The following is a 26,808-nucleotide window of genomic DNA, read 5'->3' as shown; positions in this document are numbered from 1 at the left end:
AATATATTTCCTGATTTAGAAAATAAATTATTTACTTATGCAAGTGATGCTATTATTTGTATGGCAGTTGAACATCTTAACTTTCAATAGAGAACCAACTGTCTCACAGGTTAATATGCCCTACCTCACAGAATACCGGTAGGCACATCATAATGAAACAAAAAAAAAATGAAAAAAGAAAAGAATTATAATAGGAAATGAAAGGAGCAAGAAATTTTTAATCTTTCTTTCAGAAAGCTTTTCATGGGTTTGAATTCTACTACAAACAGAGCGTATTCAAAGTTAAAATAATTTATAAGCAAATATGTCATTAAGATCTGTTATGACCAAGTTATTCTTTAAAAAGAAGATTCTTAAACTTATTTAGCAAAAAGAGTCAACACATGTTCATGTTCATCCTAAATCAAATTAGTAGTGAAATTTTAAAACAATTCTGTAATACATGAAAGTTTCTAAATTATTAAGAAATATTTTCAGTGTCATTTATAACTTTCATTTTAATATTTTGTTCTAAGTGTTTGAATTTTTAGAAACACTTTACAGTTAATCTGTTATTTATTCTGAGTAAATTGACATTTAGCCACAGTTACAATGTGATACTGTTACCAACATCAAACCAACACAGAACACAATTATTGAAAATGAATAAGATGTAGATCAAATGTATAGTTTTAAATATAATGCAATGTGTTAATTTAACTACACACATAGCATTTAAGTTTTAATTAGTATGCAATCACCATTATGGCTGTGCTTTTCCTTCAGTTTTTTTGGTAAATAAAGACAGCCATATATTGCAAACTTCTCATCCACTCACCATGTTTGAAGGATGTATACGTTAAAGATATATATAAGGCCCATCAGATAGACTGCTATATTGCGAAGATAGAAATGTGTTTGACACATAGTTAATCTTTAACAAATCTCTACTATATGAATATATAACTGGATGAATGAAGGATGAGGCAGTGAAAACTAAGCTTATTTTTTAGCAGTATATATTGGTGAAATCAGCAATTAAATTCTGTAAGTGAAAACCTGTATACAAAATGATCAAGGATTACCATGAAGGAAAAATAAATGTTTGTGATGATTAATAGTTTTATGTGATTTAAACATGACACATCTCATGTGACCCAATTAATTTGTGAGTTTTGATGTTTTTATGTAAATAAATTATAAAGTAATTGAATTAACCAAACTGAAACATTGCTTTGAATGAAGAATAATAAAGACAAATGATTCAAAATCATTACCTTTTAATTTTTTTAGGCATTAGGATCATTATGAATCTTTATTCATTAAGACAGAGTATACAGAAACAAATGCAGTTTTGTAGTGAAGGAGCATTCTGGCATGGACATGAGTGTAGTCAAGAGAAGTCAGAGGAAGGAGTGCTTAGGTCTGGAGCTCAAGGACAGACTGATGATACAGAAATATTTGTATCCATTAAAATATATATTCTTGCTGGCTGCTATTGGAGAAAAAAAGTAAATTGGTATAAAAATAATCTCATTCAAGCAATAGGAATTGTCCAATTAGATGTGCATCAAGTATTTTATGAAAAGTACTCAAAGTGTTGTATTTGTTTCATTCTTAAAGATATAAAATGTGAATTTTTCTAGTATCTTTGGAAAATAGAGAAAAAGTAAAATAGCATAACAAATATCAGCAATACGTATAATTAAATTATTCCATGGTTAATTTTTAGAGCCACAGTTTTATGAAATATATCAGATTACCTATTTCTAAAAAAATGAAAAAATATAAAATTTTATGAAAAATAAATTATCTCATTTGAGTTTGAAGGAATACTTTTTAATTTATAAGTGGTAAGGTAAGAGTTGTCTATTATTGATTGGGTTTAAAAATAGTTTTTCATACTGCATTAAACAAGATTTTACTTTTCTCTGAAATCAATAAAAGTCCAGGTTATGGATTGATTTCCTAGAATTATAGGTCAAAAGTCACTATCCCTTGTGGTTTTCAACCTCTATTATCTGCAATGCAGGAGAAAATACTTATGTACTATTCCTACAACTACAATGTCTCTAGGTATTAAAGCACTTCATCAGTAAACTGCACTAAGGCAATATTTTGTTCTGCTTTCATATTTAAAGTTTTAACAAAAGAAAACTACTCTACAAGCTCTCATACAACTGAAGCTTTATAAGTACAACTACTGAACTGACTGGGCAGTGGTCTTAAAAAATGGTGCGGGGATCTTGCCTTCCAACAACCACAGTTAAATCTGAAAAGGAAATAATATTTATAAACATAATGGGAAGTGAAACATAGGAATTATTAGCAAATAGGCAACCCTACTTTCATTCTGTCAATCAAATTTCTACCTCTGCATCCTGGATGCACAAACATTCCTTGGGAACTTAATTAGGAATTATCGAGAACATTCATTTTTTCCTCATTGTCTACTTTTCAAGTTTTTAAGTTTTTCTTAATTTTAGATTATAAACTTACAAAAACTTTTATCATGAACAAAGATGGAAAAGTAGGAGATGTAGATTAGTGATAGCAATTCACCTACCTTTTGAGAAATTTTGAGTTCAATCCCTAGCACTGAAAGAAAAACACAAACAGAAACAATAAACAAAGAGGATATTAATACCCATTTCAGTTTATTCAACTTCACCTAATACCAGTTATCATTTAAATTTACTCAAAACCTATTTCTTTTTAACTTATGCTACAAATCCTTATATTTCTGCAAACAGATATTTAGACATTATGTACAATTATTTAAAATAAAATTTCTGAATCAGTGATACAGCTTTGTATTTCCTTATTATCATCATACATCATAATTATTTGCATAGAGATACATATCGTGCACATGGACAAACAAAATTCTGTTTTATAATTGAATTATTTTTGAACATCTTCATCGTCAAATTGACATACAATTCAACTCAAATTTCATGGGTTTTTTTTTTCCATTTTCATTATGACTTATTTTCCTCATGCTGAGACACAATAACAGACACTCACATTTAGGTACATTTTAGGTATGCAATGTGATGACATTCATCATTGGGAATTTGTATCTGTACATAATATATCTTAGTTCTTATTTTTTCCCCATTCCCTTGGCTTCCTTTCAACTCCTCCACCTCTCCCTATTTACAAAGACTTTGTTTCCATTTTTTCTTTTTCTCATATTAAATCCTTTCCCTTCTTTCTTTTCCCCAGCTCCTCCCACTTCCCCTCCTCCTTCATAAGGAAACTAAGTTAAAATAGATAATATAAGACATATGTGAACATACATCCATTTAAGGTAATTGAAATTTACATTTAAATCCATTTGATTTCAAATCTCAGTTTTCTTTTACCACAGTGCATTATTTTGCCCTTAGAGAAACCTGACATAAGTATCAGAATATATATATTGTGAAGACATTTGGGTATCTAGATCAGAAGAAACTATAAATTCAGTGATCATTAGAAACTGGAAAATTCTAATTTCAGGGATATTGTCTATCAAACAGAATTACAGATAGGATGAGAGGAGTAAGTGACATGGGCCTCATAATAACACAGATCTGAAACTTTAATTTGATTCAAGTAACAGGGTTTACAAATCATTATATTTGTTACACCCAGTCATAATCCAAAGACTTCAAATCCTTTACCTAAAAAGTTTCAATTAATCATGTTGTTGTATTACTGGGAATGAATTGGTTGCAAGTGACTGGGAGCTCAATTGGAGATGCCTTTAACAAACTGAAAAATTTATTAATGAACATATCCAAATAGTTCAACAACAGTTACAACTTCTGTTGTGGATTGATTCAAAAGCTTCTAAAATGTCAGTGGGGCTTATTTTGTTTTCAATTATTTCACCTTTATTCATCTTCTCATTTTCTTTAAATTTTGTATAATTTCAAACAACTCTTCAATGGAAGAAGCAAAATGTCCACAGTAATAAAAGTGTAAAAAATACACTTCACATTGTTTTAGACAAAAAAGAGAGATACTAGAAGAAGTTGAACTTTTACTCATTGCAGATGACAGTTAAAGTGAGAAACATTTTTAGAAAGTGTAAGACATCAAAGATAGATATGAATATGCTATATTATTAGAATGTCAAATATCTGTTCTGTCACAGTAGACAGTTTTACTGAGAAAGGTAAACTTTTTAGGTGGGTAACTGTGGTCAGAAAAACAAAACAAAACAACTCAATAAACACAGAAAATCTAAAGGATAAGTACTAATTCAGATTCTTCAAGGGCACACAGCATAATAGTTTTCAGTGATATTTATGCTTATACACTGAAGTCAAGAAATATAAAGCAGGGGGGGATTTAGCTCAGTGGTACCACCACCTGCCTCACAAGCACCAGGTCCTGAGTTCGATCCCCAGTACAAAGCAAACAAACAAACAAAGAGAAATATAGAGGACTTGGCGATAAATTTTATGAGAAATGTAACCAAGGAACTTTAAATAGTTATAGCAATGATTTCCCCTAGTGTAATAGTTGAATCAACCTCACACTGACTGATTTTTTAAATTTTTCTCTCTTTTTTAAAAATTTTTTGAACTGAGGATTGAAACCACAGCTATCACAGTGTGTGATCATGGCACACTAAGTAAAAGATTATTTGGAGAGGAGGCTTCAAAAACCAAGAGGGTCAGAAGGGTTACTCAAAAGAGAGGAACGAGTCAGGGAGATTCTGAAGACACCAACTCTCACACTTTTACTTAGAGTATCAGTGTAAGAGAAAAAGCACAAGAAAAAGAGCTTGAGCAAGGAATTGTCTCAAGGCTAGGCAGTTTTCTTGGGGAAAAGGGAAGGACAATGGCTAGACACAACATGCCTCATTCATCTAAACTTCATTCACTCCTCACAGAGCCTGCCTGCTTTTGCTCCACAGCTTAACCATTAACTCCTTGGTTAAGTCCCCCCCCCCCACAAACCCACTGTACTACTAAACTATACACTCAACAGCCACCCACCCACATGCCCTTTTTGGAGGCAGGATATTGCTAAGTGTCTAAATTGCCTAGGATGTGCTAGAATTCAGTGATCTGCCTGCTTCAGTGTTGGCATTACAGGCATACACCACAACATCAGCTTAAACTTTGTCAGTAAACCTTTTCAAAGGTCTTCAGTTTGAACAGTCTTTTTTGTTCGTATTATTATTTTAAAGAAGGAAAGTTTTATTTAGCTCACAGTGTTTAGAGCATTCAGTCCATAATTAGCTAGCTCCAAGGCAGGGAGATATGGCAGAGGAGAAACAGTCCGTTTTAGGGCAGAGAGGAAGCAGCAGCCTTCCATCTAATTTCCCTTTTATTCCATCCAAGGTGCTGCATACACCCAGGTTGGATCTCCCCTCTTTAGTAAATCCATCACCCCCAGAAGCATGCTAAACCAACTGGAGGATGAATCTAGCATCACACACCCAAGATCCAGTCAATCCAAACTCCCCACCTATGAGAGCATGAGGATGTGGTGAGGGCATCTAAGTGTCAGCCGAGATAGACTATCTCAAACAGCAAAATCCCCAAAAAGCACAAAAATTCAAAAACCATGGCACTGAATAGGCCACACAGAGGACAATCCTTTGCAGTATGAGAGCCAAAATGGAAAGAGAGTGAGTAGTCTTTTTCCATCTCAGTGGCAAAACAGACATCAGGCAACACAATTTTTTTTTCCATGTTGAGCATATGGTATAAGTGACCTAGAAAAACAAAAAATTTTGAGTATTGATTTCAGTGTTACAAGTAATTCTATCCAATATGCTATTTTACTCACAGGGGATCTGTGAACAATGAAAATTGAGTATACATCCAGGCATCGAACTATCAGTCTCTCTATCTATGTGCCTTCTGTCTTTTTCAGTGAGTTCTGAGCTTTATTTTTTTGTTTCTTTGTTTGGTACTGGGGATTGAACTTGGGACCTTGCTATTGAGAGGCGGGCACTGGAACAACTGAGCTAAATCCCCAACCTAGAGCTTTATTTTTTAATTAAGTTTATTGGTACATTTTAGGTATACAATATGATGACATTCATCATTGGAAATTTGTACCTTTACATAATTTGGTTCTTATTTTTACCCTATTCCCCTGCCCTTCCTTCCACCCCTCCATCCCTCCCTATTTACAAAGACTTTGTTTCCCTTTTTTCCTTTCCTCATATTTACTCCTTTCCCTTCTTTTCTTTCCCCTACGCTTCTTACTTCCTCTTCTTCTTTGGACCTTTTCTTCCTATTTCACATTACCTATTATACATTTTGATCCTTATTTACACTTTCAGTTTCTCATACCAGAGAAACTATTCATTATTTACACATATGTGTCCTATTTATTTCACTTAAGAGTATGGCCTCAGTGTGCATCCATTTATCTATAAATTTCTCCAGTTTCTCGTTCTTTATGGCTGAGTAGTATTCCATTTTATAAAAAAACCCACATCTTCTTTATCCAGTCTCCAGTTGATGGGCAATTGGGATGTTTCTAAATTTTAGCAATTACAAACTGTGCTACTATATACATGAATGCACACACATATATTTCTCTGGTATGATTCTTTTAATTCTTTTGGGAAGATATCCAGCAGGGGAATAACTGGGTCAAATGGGATCTGTAATCCTAGTTTTTGAGGTGTCTCCATACTGTACCAGGGATCAAACTCAGGACCTTGCACTTGAGAGGCAGGTGCAGTACCACTGAGCTAAATCACTGGCCTATTTGTTTTATTTAATGATATTCTGGATCCTGAAGCTATCTATTTTGTGGTAATCCAGAGTAAGGATGAGTAGGGAAGTTCTTGTATTGTCATTAGCACAAATATTGATTTATTTATGCAGAACTGGTCTTTTCCAAGTGCTTTGTAAATATTATCTGATTATTCTCAAGACATTACTAGAAATTAGGTACTGTTGCCCTTCTCAATTTTTAAATGAATCAACTCAGAGCCAAATTGACCTGTTTGAAGTTAATAGGCTAATGAATTTCATAAAAGAAGAACCTTTGAATTCAGACAACCACTTTTAGAAGCAATCACATTCTGTTTCCAATTGTTAGATTAAAATAGGGGACCAGAATTGAAAATACTCAACTGATTTTTTTTTTAATAAACTGTTTCCTTGCAATTTCTGCAACAAAATTCTAATCAGTCCTTTGGAAAGAATGGCATTAGTTGTCATGGATTTGCACATGATTATTCCTATTTGAAAACTTTTTGAAATTGAAAATCTTCTCAATTTTGAATTTGAGAAGTTTGTCAACCTATGGGATTCAGTATGCTAGAATAATTAACTGCATTAACAAAATCTATTGTTTACATAATATAGGAGAAGCAGGATACCTGACTTTAATAAGGCAGTACCCCCCTCTCTACAACTCCCACTAATAGGGCTTGATTTTGTGCGGCATTCTTACTGAAAGTTGATGAAAATGAACAGAACTAGCTCTTTTTTTAAACACTGATTTTATTTTTATTTGGGAAAATATCTACCACAAATTAACTAATGCAAATTATGTTCTATATTGACATGTATACATAAAATCATTTTTTAAAAATCCAGAAATAGGGCCAGGGATTTAGCTCAGTGGTTCTGCTGCATGCTTCACAAGCGTAAGGTCCCAAGTTCAATCTCCAGTACAAAAAAAAAAAAATCTAGAAATAATTTTCAAAGAGGACAAATTCCTTGAAAAAGGAGAGGTGTGCAAGTGGCTGAGAATCTCATCACATTTGCTTTAATCTGGCTCCTCTGTGATATGAAATTTATATCGTGTACTAGTTTTATTACTTTTGAAATATAGGTATATTGAAATAAATTTTGATTAGACTTCTTCTGATAATTTACAAACATTTCCTCACAAGTCAAAATTAAGTTCTCTCTACCTGGTTTTAAAATTAAAAGCAGAATGACAGAGATGAATAGAAAGTAGTGATTTGAAACTAGCATTTTATGCTAAATTTGAATGGGAGTCATTACATGTGATTTCCACAATCACAAAAATGAAAATGTTAAATTCCACAAGTTTGCAGTGAAAATGACTGCTTTGCTAACCATTAGTGAAATATTTTCTGAGTTACTGCCTATTCCTCTTTGAAGTGACTTCAAACTATCACTTTTGAAAGGCTTGAATCGTAAGCAAGGTGGTTAAAATTTCTCGAAATCTCCATAGGCTTTTAAATATTCCAGCCTCACAGAATCTTATTGAATTACATTCAGCACACTTCAGAATACTTATTCAGTATCTCACAATACTCTGAATACTTATGGTAATAAAGTCCCAGTTTTTAAATATATGTGTATATATGTTTATATTGTCATAATCTGGAATTTCTCTTCAAACTTGATGAATAATTTTTGAAGAATTAACTTTTTTCAAAGCTATTTTTGCATATTCTTAAGTAAATTTCAGTATATAAAGAATAGAATATAGTAAAAATTGCTCTATATAGGTGTGTCTGAAAAAATAGTTGGAGTAATAATGTAAGAGAACATTGAGATGGTAGATAGTTGTTCTTCCAAAATCAGCCAATTCAGTGATATTTTATTAACTGGAACACTTCATTCCCCTAACTGTCCATGTCTTCTAGTATATAAAAGCAAAAAGGACTTAAAATAAAGAACTTCAGCACAATGAGGCCCAGTAAGGTTAAAATGATGGTGATACATTGACATATTCAATCCATAAATATTGAGCATCTTCTCTATGTGCAGTACTGGTCCAGGAACTTATATAAACAATTGCTAGTCCCTCATAGTGGGGAATAGGATCTAATAAGTAATAAAAGTAATATACATATATATTTATATGTACAAACACATAAATATATTGTACATGTATAGTATACCATACTTTTATTTATTATACACGTATACACAGATATACACACATACACACATGGTGTATTAGGTAGAATATATAGTATGGAAAGCAAAAACAAGAATGTTAAAGCAAGTTTAAGGAAAATAGGAATGCTGAGATGAGGGATGGTAGTAGATAAAATTTTAAAGAAATGATAGAGGGCCTCACTGAATAGATAAAATAAAAGCAGAATTTCATGATAGACAGAAAGGTAAAGAGGCACTCTGAGGATAAACATTCTAGATATAAATATCAACTGGAGGAATATGCTCAATATGTTCAATGAACAACAAAGATGTCAGCATTTCTGAAGGGGTGTGTAACAGCAACATAAGACAATCTACATATTAAAATACTTATTCCTAGAAATATGTCTGAAGTATATGTTTAAAATCTCCTACAAAACTTAATGGAGAATACTTTTTAAACAAATTATTCATGTAATTAAAATTATCAATCATTTAAAATATGACAGTTTATATACCAAAACCTGAGAATTGAGACAGGAAAAAGATTTGAATAATCAAAGAATTTGATTATTCAAGTAGGACACAAGTTAGGAAAATATGTTTGATAACCTTGTGAAAACCACTCAAAACATGTTTGCAGTAGAAGAATCCTCTTTTGCGGTGACTTCTGCCATGATATCTAACTTGTATACAAGTAAAGAAATTGGTGGTGACATACAGGATATGGATACCAAGCAGAGGAAAGATCCTATGCAAAAATAAAAAGATTCCTCTGAGAAATTGTCAAGCAGAAAAAAATATGCTGTGAGATGAGAAATCTGAGCTGAAGAGTACATCACAAGAGGTTTTATTAGCATGTAAAATACTATTCAGAAATATATTTAAAGCACCAGAATTATGTAAATGGAAGAATTACATGATAAAATGCACATTTTAGAGAGAACATTTTAGCAGCCATGCGGTAAGTACATTAGTCTGAAGGTAGGTTGGAGATAAAGGAATTATGGATAAAGTGCTAGAGTTGCCTAGACAAAAAATAGTGTAAACACACTTTTAGGTGGTTTAAAAATCAATACTTTATTCCACTCACATAATAAAACTATTATATATTTACATTCTGTTATTATATTTTCATTAAGCTATTTTCTAATACTTTCAATAAGTTTCAACCTTCACTATTTAAAATACACTATATAAAACTCTGTGTCAATACTTGGAGCATCATTTTAAAATGCTGTATATTTTCATATTACAGATATAATAAAGGTTATCTCCACATTGCATGTTGATGGACAGAGTTTCAAGTGTTCACTCTTTATAAAACATTTACATCATCAAAACTAACACTTAACTATACATGAGATTTTGGTAGAATGTGTGAAATTTCACTTATAAAATAAACAAATACTGCAGATTTAGTATATAATATAGTGGCTAAAAATAATACTATATTGTATACTTGAAATAGTTAAGAGACTAGAACTTATATGTTTTCATCATAAATATGAAAGATTGCAATAATATGACATGATAATTATGTTAGATTTATTGCGTTAATCATTACACAAAACATATATATCAAAAATCATTTCATGAACTTTAAATATATGCAGTTTTTATCTTTTAATTATATATCAGTAAAGCTGGTGAAATACTAATAAATATGAAAATGAAAAAAATCAGAAACTAAGAAGTACAAATAATATATATGTGCAAATATGAATTTGTATGACTAATATGTAAATTATTGATAAAATTATAATAAAATAACAAACCAACAAAAATGGGCAAATGTTTTGAGTGAAAACTTTTTGAAAGAAAATATATCCATCCCGCAAAAATACATTAAAAAATTTCCAAAATCACTGTCAGACAAATTCAAATTAAACCAAAAATAAGACATCAGTGCATAGTCACCATAGTGGCTAAAACTAAAGTAATATTTAAAATACTACATTTTAAAGACAATGCAAAGTAAATTGAACTCTCATAAAACATGATGGGAATGTTAAATAGCAAAGCCACTCTGTAAAATTGGCAGGTTCTTACAAGTTTAAAATTTATGCTTACATTTGACCCAGCAATATTAGTCACAAATGAAAAACTATGTCTAGAAAAAGATTAGTATAGGCATATTTGGAAACTTAATTCACAATAAGTAAAAGTTATTTATTTGTTTATTTATTTTTATTTTTGTTACTGGGGATTGAACTCAGGACCTTGTGCATGCAAGGCAGGCTGGGGGCACCACTGAGCTAAATCCTGGCCCTCAATAAGTAAAATTTAGATACATTACAGATTATCATCAATAGATGAACATATAAATAAATTTTGGGTTTTTATATCTTTAGAAAAATAAAATAGAAATAGAATAACAATCTTTCAAGATTACTATCTAAGCATACTGAGCAAATATAACAAACAACAATAGTATATAAACACATTTCTTTTTCAGCCCTTTGGAAAATTGATATGTTGCAAGCTTAGGCATTTTTATGTCTGTTTATTCATTATTCATTTCTCCTGTCATTTGTGCTCATTGGCAACACCCATTTATCTTTTATGGTGTTGGCAATGTCATATTTTTTTAAAATATATTTTACATTTGAGTTTTTAATATCTGTCACATGTGAAAATATTTTCTGCTTTGAATTATGTCTAATATTATATTGTAACCTCTGTTATTTATTATTTAAAATTCTTCCTTATGATTAAGGGGAAAATCTTGTTTTTTCTAATAATGTTATTATAAATTATTTTTATGTTGATGTGTATAAATTTTTTCCAAATATTTGTTTTCATACTATATTTCTCTACTTGTATGAAGACAAGATTTTTAAAATTTTTGTAACAATAGAATTTGTTGATAGCTTGTAAATTTCCCCTATTTTATTCTAATTTATTCTTTATTAAAGTAGAATTCACTATTATTTTATAATTCCCTAAATGAATAGATGAGAAGCACTTGTCAAAATTATTGAAAATTATAATCTAAATTTATATTGGAATTCATTGAAATTTAGCATTATTTTCTTGAGTTGTTTAATATTGAAAGTGAACTTCTGTCTGTAGCAGACATTTCTGCCCAGTACTAGCAGGCTACAAGTGATACTAGCTTATTGCCCTTCTATAATTTGGCTATACTACATTAGAAGTAGCTGGACTTTGGTGAGCTCACTTCCAGCCAAGGTCAACTGATTCCAACTAAATTTATCCCCTCTGAATTAACCATTTGTTTTCTTCTGCAAAAGAAATTCTAGTGCCCCTGCCTGTCATACTGTTATCAACAGGTGTCCCAAGGCCTACTCAGTTCCCCTCCTTTCCATGCTTGTAATGAATAAATACTGGATGTCCTTGGTCTCTGTCTTTACTTCCCAGAGCAGCTTCAATCGACCCAAGACTCAGCTTCTCGCAAGTCTCCATCTGTATGCTTTATTTCCTCTTTCCTGTCTTGCAGATGTCATACTGGCTCACAGGAGATTGAGACCCATGGCTGGGGTTACTGATAACATCTCATATCTGTCGATTAGTTAGCAATGATTATGCTCATTAGAACAATTTTATCATTTTGAAATCAATTTTGTTCATTTTTATGGCAGGATTATTTTATAGAAATTTCATAGTCTGCTGTTGTGAGATAGGTATTAACACAGGATATTGTGTGTATAAACTACATATTTGCTACTCATATTAGTGGCTGTTTTTCTCATTCCTAAGTAATTTCTGCTTTCTCTCAATTTCTTCCCTTAAAATTTTAGCTAGAGAGACAGACATTCCCTAAAATAAGCCTTCGTGTTATCCTCTGATATCTCCATTTATTACTTATTTCCTTGCTGTGCTTCATTAACTTGATGAAGTACAGTAATGCTGTGTACAATGTTGTTTTGGTCAGTGATGAACCATGTATACAACTATAGTCCTCTGAGAATAAAAGCAATCTTAAAAATTCTTACCACAGAGTAAATAAATAGTTGAAGAGGCAAGAAAAAAGGAAGCTGAAACTTCATGAGAAGAAAAAGAATCTCTAAGAAAACTAAGTAAAAGATTTGATAGAATATTTTTCAAGTCTCACTAAATTCCTTTAAAAGTGTGGAAACATGGTCCCTACCACCAAAAAGTAGTTATTATTACAGACAAATGTTCATAGTACATTATCTGCTCATGATTAAATCTATCATTAAATGACAAAAACAAAACCCTCTTCGCAAAACCAAGCAAACTACCATGAACTTATTTCTAAAAAGAGTGACATTTTCTCAAGAAAACCTTCAAGCAGCTTCTTTAAAAGGAGATGGCAGTTTCATGAGTCGTCCTGCTCCTGAGACTTCCCAGTGGGACAAGAAGTAGAAGTAGAAGGAAGTAATATTCATGATCCTCATGCTATGTAAACCTATGCTTTGTGTGCCTGAGTCCTAGTTTTAAGCAAAATTTACAAAGCGAAAACACTAAAGAAGAAATAGTTAAAAACAGCAAAAAGCTTGTAGAATTAGGATATAAAGAAAATGGTTTTGTCAGCTCTATAATGTATTTGTGTTTTAAGCTAAGCATTATTAAAAGTCAAAGAGTTAAAAAACTTTATAACTTTCTAAAGTAAAATGTTAGAATAAACTGATGTTAATTTATTATTGAAGAAATAATTTTCTTATAAATTTACCATAGCTGAATATAGTATATTGTAATTATAATATCTATAGTATTTTTACTTACCCAGATTAAATTATGGGGCACATTTCCTCCAAAACATTTTTTAGCACATTCCTAAAGTCCCCTATGAAAATATGAATCATAGTGCTGCTCTATATAGCACAGGAATTTCTTCCGCAGTACCTTATTTGAATAAAAGTAATAGTGATAAAATATTACAATCAAATGTATCCCTACTGCCTAACCTATTTTTAAATTTTATTTCATATTATATTAAGTAATATGAGGTTTCAGTATCAATCTTAAGCATATCTAAAAATCATGTACAAATTTTAGAGTACAGATTTAGAACTCAATGTTGCTTTTTTAAAAGTATTTATCAAATCGATGAATTGACACGTTAAATACTTTTTAAAAATAATATGATTAGGATAGTGACCTGAAATTCTGATAATTCTCCCTGTTATCTGTAGAGGGATCAACAGTTCACTTGTCTACACAAAAGCACCATTGCACTTTAGGAAAATAATTAATGTTTCAAGAAATACCTGGAAATTTCATTAAACCTGGCACAGCTTATAAGGCAAATTGGTGTTTGATTTAATTAAAATTATTTCAGCTGTACATAAAAATCTTGAACTTTAGCCTCTTATTACTAGTTTGTTTAATTCTTAATCTTACAATAATATATTTTGCTGAAAATTTCCTTAATGTGCCTATTGGCACCAGAAAAAGAGTTATCCTTGTTCCTCTCTAAAACTTAGTTCTCAACCTATGCATTAAATCACATTTAATACTTCTTTCTTCTGGGAATGTTTATTCATTAATTTCCTCTCTTTCCTTTAATTTAAATACTGTGTTTTCTTTTTTAGAGTGCTATTGTATGTGTGGGTTCACTATGTATATATAACGTGAGTAGTGTGTTATATATGAATTATGCCTCATCACCCTTCTAAGAGCTACCTACCCCTAATAATATATAGCTCACTTTCAACTGATCAACAACTTTCTACTTAACTTGCATATATATAAAATCTGTGAGCATATTGCTGATAGTAGCTGGGGCATGATGTATAGTAATCATCTGGCAGTAAAATATCAGTAAGAATTAACCTTAAAAAACCTTGACTTTTCACAGCTCAATGATGCACCTCTCAATGTGTATACAGCTATGCTTTTAGTCTGCTAACATTACAAGGTTTAGTCTCCATCTAGAGGGTCTGCATTTCATTTTGAAGAAAGTTTATGCAACATCCAATGTATATGATGTTAGTCAAGTGCCAAATAGAGCAAAAACTATATTGAAGTGACCAGTGGACCACCATGGACATTCCTCTTGTACTGAGGCCTTCTATCCTTACCCCCAAAGGAATGTGTGTGTGTGTGTGTATACATATATGGAGTGTGTATTAAAAAGACCCATTTTAGATATATTTTGTTATTTTATTTTGGATAATCCTTTATTATGTTGACTAATTCTCCAAATATAAGAAATTTAAGAGGTTACTCATAATAAGTTTGGAAATCTTATGAAATGTCTCTGATTCATTGTAGGCCTAACAGCCTCTCTCATGATGACTTGATCTCCTTTCTTTATTCTCCAAGTAAACTCTACTTTGTTATTTCTTAGTATATGCCTGCATTTAGCCCTGCATTTTACCTTCCACTATAACTTCTGACATTGCATACAACCTCCATTCTGCACCTTTCCATTAGTAAGATTTCCTTACTCCACTCTCAATAATATCTTGTAAGTACAATACCCACATAATCATTCACTAAGTACTTTTTAAAATAATCTTATGCAAAGGGTTTTATAAATAAAATCCCAATCTCTTCCAACAACTGTAATGCATTGTTACAATAGAGTTTCTTGTATGTAGAAATTCAGGAGCTTCCAATGCTTCAACTCATGGAAGTAAGCACCCACTACATTTGCTTCAGTTAACAGCAGCATTTTACCTGTTAAATCATATGCCTTTTGTTAAACACTTAACTACCTGATCTATCTGATTCATTAATTATAAATAATCCTTACATTTTAAAATTATTTTGCCTTGTCTTAGAGGATATAACTCTTCTCCAGATCTTCCTTTTTTTCTTTTTTTTTTTTTTTTTTTTGTGATACCAGTGATTGAATTTAGGTCCTTGCACTTGCGAGGCAGGCACAGTGCCACTAAGCTAAATCTCCAGGCCCCTAGATCTATTTTCAACAGTTTCTTCTCAGTTGATTACTCTTCAAATTCAAAATTTACAAATACATATTTGATCAGCATCTTTGGTATTTATCATTTCCCATTTATTTTCTCCCACTTACATTCTGTACTAGAAAATTGGCCCATTCATAGGAATTAAACATTTTTCTTATGGAAACTATTATCTGATATATATATATATATATACACACACACATATATATATAATTTTATTATATAATATGTATTGCATGTATTAAATATTATACAATAGAGTTAGCATATTTATATGTTATATATACTTTATTGACTTATAGATCCCATTATATAAATTTTCTGGAAGAAATTTAAGCTCATAGAGTCTAGATTGAGGTCTAAAGTTCTATCTCTAAGTCCTCCCAATGGCTTTTATTTCTGATATTATCATAAACTGACAACCTAAAAAATCAGTACACTCTTGTCCCTTTAATTTTTATGTCACATTTTTAGTATTACTGCTGCAAAATTTCCTAATTTGAAGCTGAAAATATAGCTCCACTACCACCTACCTAGTGAATCTTTGCCTGGAAAGTTATATAGTCCTTTACTTTTCATATATCTGTTTCTACCTAAGCCTTATTAAAAACCATTATGATCAAGATTTTTCCATATTAAAAACTTCAATCTTGTATTAAGTAATTACAATGTGGATGTTACTCTCCTATGTACTTCCACATGAATTAAAATTGTACCTAAGCATTTGTCTACAGTGAGCAAAGTTCAAAGTAGTAACTTATCATGTGTACTTTAATAGAGGATGATAATTTCCCTCTAGTCTTCATATGTGGCAAATCTCATTGTACAAACACACATAAATACTACATAAACATAGAGCACATGTTGCTAGTGAGGGATGAGTGTCTAAATATATAAGTACTTTGATTTTATTAATGGCACTTTTCTTTCATTCAGCTATCTTTATTGCTGTCACAATACTTCATAGTCACATATTCCTCATTATTGATATCTTGTTAGCTAAAGAGCCCAGAATCTTTCTTCAAATTTCTAGTGAAGAGCTACTGTACTGTTTCTAAACCCCAAGCCATAAAATTAGAATAATATTTGATCTAGTCTGGACTTTTGTATGACTTAAATACGAAAGCACCCTAAAGAGAAATTCTTCAAAACCAAGCACAAAAGATTGTCATGGGCAAAACTAAGGAAAAATAATCTCAATCAAAGAAGAGGTTGTAACAAGACATTTTAAAACAGAAACAAATCCGTATATTTTCCTGAAAATCAGCGGATAAAATAAAGTAGGATCATGTATGTTAAAACAACTTACATATGAATGTAATTATTATTCTTATAATAATTATATAAATAAAAGAAAAAATTAAATCATTTACATGAGAAATTCATTTTTTAAATTACAAGAAGATTAGGAATTAACAGGACAGAAATTCTACAATTGTTATTTAGAACAATTAAAATTAAAAAAAAAAATGATAGACTACACCCAGAGGAATAGTATATTCATTGCAAGACAAATGTGGAAAATTTATATAAAGTAGTTTAGGGAAATAATGAAATAGAAAAGATATGAGTGGTTAAGAGACATGAATGTCTTTTAAAACTAGAAGGATGATATGTTCTGAGCAACAAAATAAAAATAAATTAACATCTAGAAGCACTAGTGAATCTTTAGGCTACCAAAAGCATTTACTCAATCTTAAAAAAGAATAGACAGAAATCCAGCCTAAAAACTAACATCTTAAAGGCAAAACTAGAAGTAAAATGATACTAGGATACTTTCAAAGTGTGAAGGAATGTAAATATCAACACACTACGTTACTCATCTAAATTATCATTTATGAGTAAACAATGAAAACTTTAAAAAACAGTTTTTTGTTGTTCAATGGTTGAATTATAGAAATCTAGTAGCTATGGCTCCACATTTTTTCATCAATTTTTATCATTTTTAGTGGTTGGGTATTAGATTGCTAATAATTATAATTATGAGAATAATAAAATATTTTATTATTTTTTTCCTCATTAGCAGCAGAATAACTATCCGGGAATTTGAAATTTGAGATTTTTTTGCAAATGTCATAGTTCAATATTAGGGATGAAAATTATAATAGAGATTCTTACAAATATATTCATATTGATGCAAGAAAGAAAAAAGTAATCTATACTCCCAATACATATATTACATACACCTAATATAGCATTTCTTTACAATGTAGCATGATTATATGGATATTTGTTGAATAGAATAATAGATGAATTTTTATTTATAATTTCCTTAGTAATTCATGAGATTATCAAATTTTTAAATATGTATTTCTATTGTGTGTACAAAGACATGGAGATTTAACAGTGTAATTGATTGCAGAAGTTATAAAGTATTACAGTATTATGAAGTCTTCTACTTCTTAACTGTTAATGCTATTCTTTTCTTATCAATTCATATTTGTTTATTCACAATATAGTCTTCTTGGAGCTAATGATTTTACTTTCATGTTATGTTGTAAAATATATTTTATAAATCTTACGCCTTTAAAAGATAATTTTAATAAGGAATTACTTAAATGTGACATGTATAATATACACTTTTGCTTCAAACAATTTTTATTCTTACACTTTCTAATCCTGACCATTTTATTTAGATTAAGAAGATCAGTAATTTGATCAGTTGTAAGGAGTGATTTCTTTATCTTCACTTTGTTTTTAATGTATTCTCACTACAAAATAGTTGGAAATTTCAGATCATGTTATATAACATTGCAGAATATTTTACTTCTAGAATCTACTATTTAGTTAATAGTTTTTCACTATTCATAGAATATTAAAAGTTACTAGTTAATGACAGCTCCTATCACTACATATTAATACACACTATCAGAGAAAATAATATATATTTAGATATCATATCAAGAAAACCAGAAAAATATATCGTAAGAGGCATTCATGGATTAAATTTTTACAAAACTTCAAGGGAAAAAAAGGTCCTCTGGCTAGGCTCTCTGGCAATGTTGCATAAAATTGTTATATTTAAGGGCTGGGGATTTAGCTCAGTGGTGCCACTGCCTGCCTTGCAAGCTCAAGGTACTGAGTTTGATCCCCAGTACCAAAAAAAAAAAAAAAAGGATATATTTAGATGTGGGGAAAGAATAAAGTTATGGATTTGAATACAAAAACAGAGGAATAGGAAGATCAAAGGTATGAAACGTCTATGTGAAGAGGTCATCTGATGCAGAAGAAGAGTGAGATATAATACTGAGGACAGACCATGGAGGCCAAATTCCAGCTTTATTTGAAAGAAAATTGAAAGGCATGGATTGACATATCTTTCTTTCTGCATACTGTGGTATATAATATAGAAAATGATATTAAGTGTATTGTCTATAGTGAATTATGTCTTAGTTTGCATCTCTAAGAATAGAAAGAATAACCTTGTGTGTTATAATTACAAGAATCATGATGAAATGGAAATAACCCTGACCTTAGAAGAAAAGTTGATAATATTCCTCTTTTCCTATTTATGATGCAAAGGAATGTTAATTTATTTCTCAGTTCTCCAGTTTATTTAGCTATAATAGAAAAAAATAAGGAAAATATTTGCTAAGATTACTCCAGGATCTGAAGTCTAAAGAATCACTGTTAATTCTTTTTTGAAAGCTAGGGAGCAAATCATTATCTGATTGAGACAAATGCTAGCATTCCAAATATATCAAATGATTTCTAACTAGTAATTCTAACTCAAAATTATTTCTAACCCAAATTAGCAAGAGACTTCCTGGGAATATGAAAAAAAAATAATTACTTATGTAAACCAGATAAAATGACAACTGTGTTTAACCATCAGATCTGTAATTTTCTTTCTTCTTTTTTTTACAGCTATATTTATATCCAGGTATTTCCCTACTTCACTTCTCAAGTGTTAATACTAAATTCTACATCTACTTCCACTCTCAACTGATATAATTTGTACCAAATATTCATTAAAACTACAAGTGTTTCCGGTAAATAAAAATATCAAAAACACATGACCTTTTTTGTAAGCTGCTTACGAGAGGATTAAGCAAGTTCAACTTTTGCTACTTATTTTGTCTAACAGACTGGCCATGGAAAAAAAGGTGTGAACATCTCCCTCAAAAGTTCCCTGTCTCTTTTCTTCTAACTCATGCAGAAAAAGAAAAAAAAAATTTTTTTCTTTTGTATTGCAATAACAATAACTCATTTCTCATTTTTGTTTTTATTTTACATGATTGTCTCAAGATTTTTCCAGACTCTTGCACTATATAAAGCCACCACAAGATATGTAGCATTTGTGACAAAGAATGGAATGATAACTTTCATGAACCATCTGTTACTACATTTATAAGACTGGGAAGAGTAACTTAACAAATCGCTCCTTCACAGGCCTTATTCTTGAGACCACACAAGACCAGGGCAGTCAATTCCAATATCCAGTTTAGAAGTTAACACAAGAAAACATGGAGAAAAGAAATGGGGAACACTGGGACTCTTAACTTAGAGTAAGGCCCAGTCAGACAGAATTAAGCATATGACTATAGATTAACAAAGGAAAGTACAAACTGATGTTTGGTTTTCATTTTTACTTCTTGTTATTAAATTTTCTTCCCCCCTCCACTTTTACACAAAGCTTCTGGAAAATGGCTTTAATGGTGATTGATTTTCTAAGGAAACTAGAACTGAACCAGAACCACAACTTAGCTCTGACAATTGCTCCTAACAAATATTCCGCCTCTGAAATTTTATGAAGACTTAACCTACAGGTATTGTAATTCCAAAGTTTCAAGCAAAATTCTGTTAGCACTGGCCATGCAATGAATAACTTTGATCAAAAAACACCTCTAGGGTTCTCTAAGGATGCCAGAGAGGAGAAGAATTTCAGTTCAAATAGAATCTCCATTGGCTTTTTTATATCACTCAAAGAGTCATTGACTGTAATGACTGCATAGAGTCAGTCAGCTGCCATTCACCTTTTAATATTGACAGAACCTTTCCAGACATCAAAGTGAATGGATACAATATAAAATATTGGAAAAAATATTTCTTACCAAAGGGATTCAGCACTGGGTTTAGGTTCAAACGATAAACATGGTGAGCAACAAACAGCAACAAAAGGAGAAATGGCTTAAATTAGGAGAGAAAAAATACAATTGCTTTACCAATCTTATACATGTTTCTTGATTCTTAAGTAATTGGAGAGACACTGCAGAATTTGTGCAAATTTTTTCAAGGACAACCTTCTTCCATGAATAAGTGCATACATAGTATTGTATTTGTTATATAAATAAATCAAAATAGGCTTATTAAGGTTGTTAAGAATACCCAAAAATGTAACAAGAATACCAGCTAGCAAATGCTATTTAAGATGCATGCTTATATTAGTTTCCTAGTATTTCCTGAGCAAAATGTAGGAAAGGCCTTTCCTGGCTTAGAAATGACATAGGAGAAAAACAGTCACCACCGAGAGGCTACCCTGCAGATACAGAGGAAATAACAAACAGATATTAATCATGCTTTTTCTGCTTATATTTCACATGTCTCTTAGGCATTTTCAGTTTATTTTTATATTTAGAAATAAAAAATAAAGAAGAAAACATGCATAATTTAATTTAAATCTTAGTTCTAATTTTATTTACTATTCATTTTTATTCTCCCCATTTAAATGTTTTTTACTGTATTTCTAAATGTGTAGATTTTCTATCACAAGTTTGTTTTAATTTGATATATTTTTTGTATTGATATTGTAAGCATCATTTTTAAAGCAATGCCACATTATGTTCATAGTAAAGGGTACAAATTTTTTTTAAAAGACTTTCATTTAAAAATGTGCTCTAAAATCTCTAGTGATTCAGAAAGTCAATAGTCTCTTTCATAAATGGAGAGTATATTTGCTGAAGTGTAGGATTAGCAAGTGACAATTTTCTAGTAGAGATGTGTCTATTCATGAAGGTCATGATTCCTCCATAATTCTGGTTGTGATGAATATTAAAATGTATTGTGGGCTTACTGTATATACATATGCAAATTTTTGTAATCTAAAGGATTTATATATATATATATTTATATAAAATTGCAGTTCCCAAATACATTGAATAATGGAAAACAAGAAGGTAGTCAATAATACTAATCAAATAAAAATTTGCAGTATTAGTCAATTTAATCTTTATTCAACAAAACTATCGATTTGTAAGTCAAGAAATCAAATGTTTTTGTTTTCTTACAAGAAGCTCAGAATAACTTAGCTGTTACAATTTATTCTTTGTAGCTGTTAGTTTGCATAGAAAACAATAACATGAGCATGAGGAAATATATAATTTTGAAGGCAAAAGTTTTTGTAAAAACAAGAAAAAGAAGTAATTAAAATGCCTTTTTTGGGATACAATACTAAATGGAAAATCACCATGATGATTATTTTTCATTAAAATATAAATAAATTTAAATTAACTCGACATGAATTAAAGATATGATTCTTGTCTTTCAGGGTTTGAGACAAAATTAAAGAAAATGAGATTTTTCTTAGACAAATCTGTGGAAAAATTCAGAGAACATATGGTGTATAAAACTAACTATTTACTACTTACATAAGCAAATTCATGTAAGCCACTATTTTAGCAAAATTCTATTAAATGTATTTAATAATATACTTACTAGAATTCTTATGATCTTCTGTACATTTATTAGTATATTTAGAAACTGACGGTATACACAAATATTGTGTCATGGTGTCAATCATTTTGTAAGAATTAGAAAAATTCTACTAACAGGGTCGGGGGTTTAGCTCAGAGGCACCACACCTGACTTGCAAGTGCAAGGTCCTGGGTTCGATTCCCCCGTACCCCCCCAAATCTACTCAGAGATTGTGCTAAGATCATATTAAGAGACCTGTAACACTCTTACAGATCTCATGATAGTTACTGCTCTGTATTGTGATTTTATGTCACTCTTCCCCACTGTGTTATGGATTTCATTAGAACAGAATCAAAGTCTTGATCTAATTTACCTGCATTTTATTTTAGTGCACACAAATCATGTATGTAGATGGTAACAAATCAGCTATGCAGGAAAAATTAATTATAGACCATGAATACAAGTAAGTGATAAGAGGTGTGCAAGACCAAATTCTCTGGATTGTTCTTCCATACAGTACTTACATTTGCAAATCTCTTCTTCTCTGTGGCACTGATATTCTCTCTAGATGATTTTGTAAAACTGGAAACATCTGCAATTTTTGTATATTAGAAAAGTCCTGCAATACTCTCCTGGATAACTATAAAGTTTTTCTCAAAGTACTTATTAGTTACATAGATTAATGGGTTTCACTTTTGGAAATTCATACATATATATCATACACTAATAGATTCGTTTTCATACCACATCATCCCCCTGTCCTTTTCTCTCTCCTTCTCCTGTTCCCTTCCTCTTCTCTATTTAATTGATGTGTCTCTCTCATCTCTTTATTCTCTCCCCTTTTCTCCCCTTCTGCCCTCTTCTCTTCTCCTCTTCTCTCATCTCTTCTCCTCTCTTCTCTTCTTTTCTCTCCCCTCTTCCTCTTCTTTTTATGAGATTCCACATGAGAGAAAACATGTCATACTCGCCTTTCTGTACTGATTTACTTCGCTTAACATGATGATCTCTAATCCTATTTCCTGGAAATAATGTGATTTTATTCTTCATATTTGCTGAATAATACTTCATTGTGTATATATACCACATTTTCTTCATCCATTTGTCTGCTGACAAGCACATAAGCTGATTCAATAGTTCAGCTATTGTGAACTAGGCTGCGATAAATATGGGTATGTAGGTATCTCTGTAGTATGTTGACTCCAGTTCTTTGGAGACTGAAGAGTGCCAGAGCTTGATCAAATTTTATCTCTTTGTAGGTTTTTTTTTTTTTGAGGCACTGCCATATTGATTTCCTATGTTGGCTGTACTAATATATATTTTCCCACCAACTCTGTATACGGGTCCCATTTTCCTTACTTCCTTGACAGCAATTATTGCTTTCGGTTTATTTGTTTGTATTATCCTTAATGATATTCATTCTGACTGGAGTAAGAGAGAATCTCAGTGTAGATTTGATTTACATTTCCCCAATGGCTAAAAATGTTGAACATCTTTTTATGTATTTAATAACTGTTCATATTTTTTCTTCCGTTCATTGGCTCGTTTATCAACTGAGTTATTTCGGGGTTTTTTTGGGGGGTCGGATCTTTATATATTCTAGACTTTAATATTCAGACACAAGAGTAGCTGTTAAAGAATTTTCTCCCATTTTATAGGCAGTCTCTTCACTCTGTGGATTGATTCTTTGCTGTGTAGTTTTTTAACTTGGCATTATAGTGTTTATCAATTCTTGCTCTTATTTCCTGTGCCTTTGGAGGCCTACTCAGGAAGGCCTTGTCTGTGGCTATGATTTGAAGTGTTTCTGATATGTTTACTTTTAGCAGTTTCAGTTTCAGGTCTTATACCTAGGTTTTTCATCTTTTGAAGTGATTTTGGAAAGTGTAAGAACTAGGGTCATAATTTCATTATTCAACACATGGACATCTAGTTTGCCCAGTAATATTTTTTAAAAGTCTCTTTATTACATGTTTCTGACTCATTTGTCAAAAGTAGTTGACTATAGTTGTGTGGTACTGTTTCTGTGTCTCCTATTCTATTCCATTAGTCTATGTGTCCATTTTTATGCCAGTATTATGTTTTTTGTTACTGTGACTCTATAGGATGTTTTGAAATCAGGTATTTTGAAACTTATAGCATTGCTCTTTTTAATTATAATTCTTTTGGTTATTTGGGGTTTATTAGTGTTTCCAGAAGAATTATTGATTTTTTATGTTGATTTTGTATCCTGCCATTTTACTGAATGTGTTTATCAGATCTAAGAGTCTTCTGTTGGACCTTTTAGGGTCTTCTAAGTAAAGCATTATGCCTTTTGCAAATAGGGTTAGTTTGACTTATTGTTTTCCTGGTTTAATTCCTTTTATTTCTTTTTCTTGACTAATTTATCCAGTTAACACTATTTGCACTCCATTAAAAACAAGTAGTGATAGTGAATACACTTTTCTCATTCCTGATTTTAAGAGAAATGTTATCAGTTCCCATTCAGTATGATATGGGATATGTTTATATATATCCTTTATAATATTAAAGTAAAAGTTTTTTATACATAGTTTCTTCAGGATTTTCATCATGAGGAATGTTGAATTTTACTTTAGGGGTTTTTCCTGTCTTTTGAGATGATCATGTGATTTTTTATTCTTGATTTTACTTTGAAATGTATTGCACTTTTGGTTTTGCACAATCATTGCATCTTTGCAATAAAACAAACTTGATCATGATGTACAAATTTTTTAATGTGTTGTTAAATTTGATTCACAAGAATTTTACTAAAGATTTTTGCATCTATGTTTATTAATAATATTGATCTGTAAAGTTCTTTGTTGTTGTTGAGATTATATTCAGTCTTGGTAATCATGGTCATAATGATTTTCTAGAGTGAATTTAGAAGCATTTATTCCCTATTTTATTTTCTGTTTTCAGAAACATCAATGCTAGTTTTTTTAAAGTTCAAATAATTTATCAGTAAAGCTATTTGTTGCTGGGTTTTCTTTGTTGGTACATTTTTTATTATTGTTTCAATCTCATTGCTTGCTATTGTGCTATTTAGGCATTTATATATATACTTAGCTAAGTTCTGCTAAGTTGGTTGTGCTTAGAAATTAATCTTTTTTTCTAGATTTTTTAATTTATTGGAATGTAAATTTTCAAAATTGTCCCTAATGATCTTTGAATCTTTGTGCATCTGTTGTGATATCCTTCTTTTTATGCCTAATTTTATTAAATTCTTTCCTTGCTCTCTCCCTTTCTCTCTCTCTCATCTCTGTGGGTAGTTTTGCTAAGAATATATCAATTTAGTTTATCTTTTCAAAAAATATATTTTTTTTATTAATACTTTCCATTATTCTTTTAGTCACCAATTCATTACATTTAACTCTAATTTTTATTATTTATTTTTTTCTATTGGATTTTGGTTTGTTTCTATTTTTCCATGAATTTTAAATGTATCAAGCTTTTGTAAATGAGAGCTATTTGATTTTGTAATGAAGGCAGTCATAGTTATAAACTTCTTTGATCATGTTTGTTCCACAAATTCTAATACACTGTTACAATTTTAATTTGATGGTAATAATTTTTCAGTTTCCTTCCTTGCTTTTTGAATGACCCACTGGTCATTCAAAAACATATTCCTTTAATCTCTAAGTGTTTTTATTGTTTCTCTTGTTTCTTTTGCTGCTGGTTTCTAGTTTCACTCCATTATGATCTGATAAAATGCATGAAATTATTACAGGTTTTTTTGTATTAAGAATAACTTATTATTATAAAATATAATCCATCTTTTAGAAAGTTCTATGAGTGGTTGAAAAGAATATGTATACTGCACAAGCACAAGGACCCAAGTTCGATCCCTGGTACCAAAACAAGAATATGTATACTATTGTCAGGTGGAAGACTCTGAAGATATCTATTAAATCCATTTGACCTATAATGTAGATTATTATGTTACTCTGTTGAATTTTTTGTCTACATTACCTCTCTATTGGTGACAGTGGAATACTAAAATCACTTATTATTATTGCATTGGGGCTTAAGCCCCACTCAAAGTCAAATTGTGCTTGTTTAATAAATTTTGTTTCACCATTGTTCAATGTGTATATATTTATAATCCTTATATTGTCCTGGTAGATTGTTCTTTTTAATAATATGTAGTGGCTTTCTTTGTCCCTTCTCCATAGTTTTGACTTAGATACTGCTTTGTCTGTTAGGAATACAGCTAGTACTACTTACTTTCAGTTTCCATTTGCATGAAATATAATTCTTCATCCCTTCATTTTCTATCTGTATGTACCTTTGTGACCAAGGTATGTTTCTTAAAGGCAAGATTTAGTTGGGTCTTGTTTTTTATTCTACCCTGCCAGGCTTTGTCTTTTAATTGGAAAATTAATGCCATTTACACTCAAGATTATTATTGATAGATATGTGCTCATTCTCTTAATTTTATTGTTTTTCTGGGGTTTAATTCTTCCCTAATACTCTTTTGCTAGTCTATTCCTTTTCCGTGTGGAGTGTTTCTT

Source organism: Heterocephalus glaber, unplaced genomic scaffold (assembly GCF_053883595.1).
Source record: "Heterocephalus glaber isolate CG9 unplaced genomic scaffold, H.glaber_assembly_v1.0 deba00001497, whole genome shotgun sequence".
Classification (NCBI taxonomy): Eukaryota; Metazoa; Chordata; class Mammalia; order Rodentia; family Bathyergidae; genus Heterocephalus; species Heterocephalus glaber.
The sequence above is the reverse complement of the archived record's forward strand: the minus strand, read 5'-3'. Positions refer to the sequence as shown.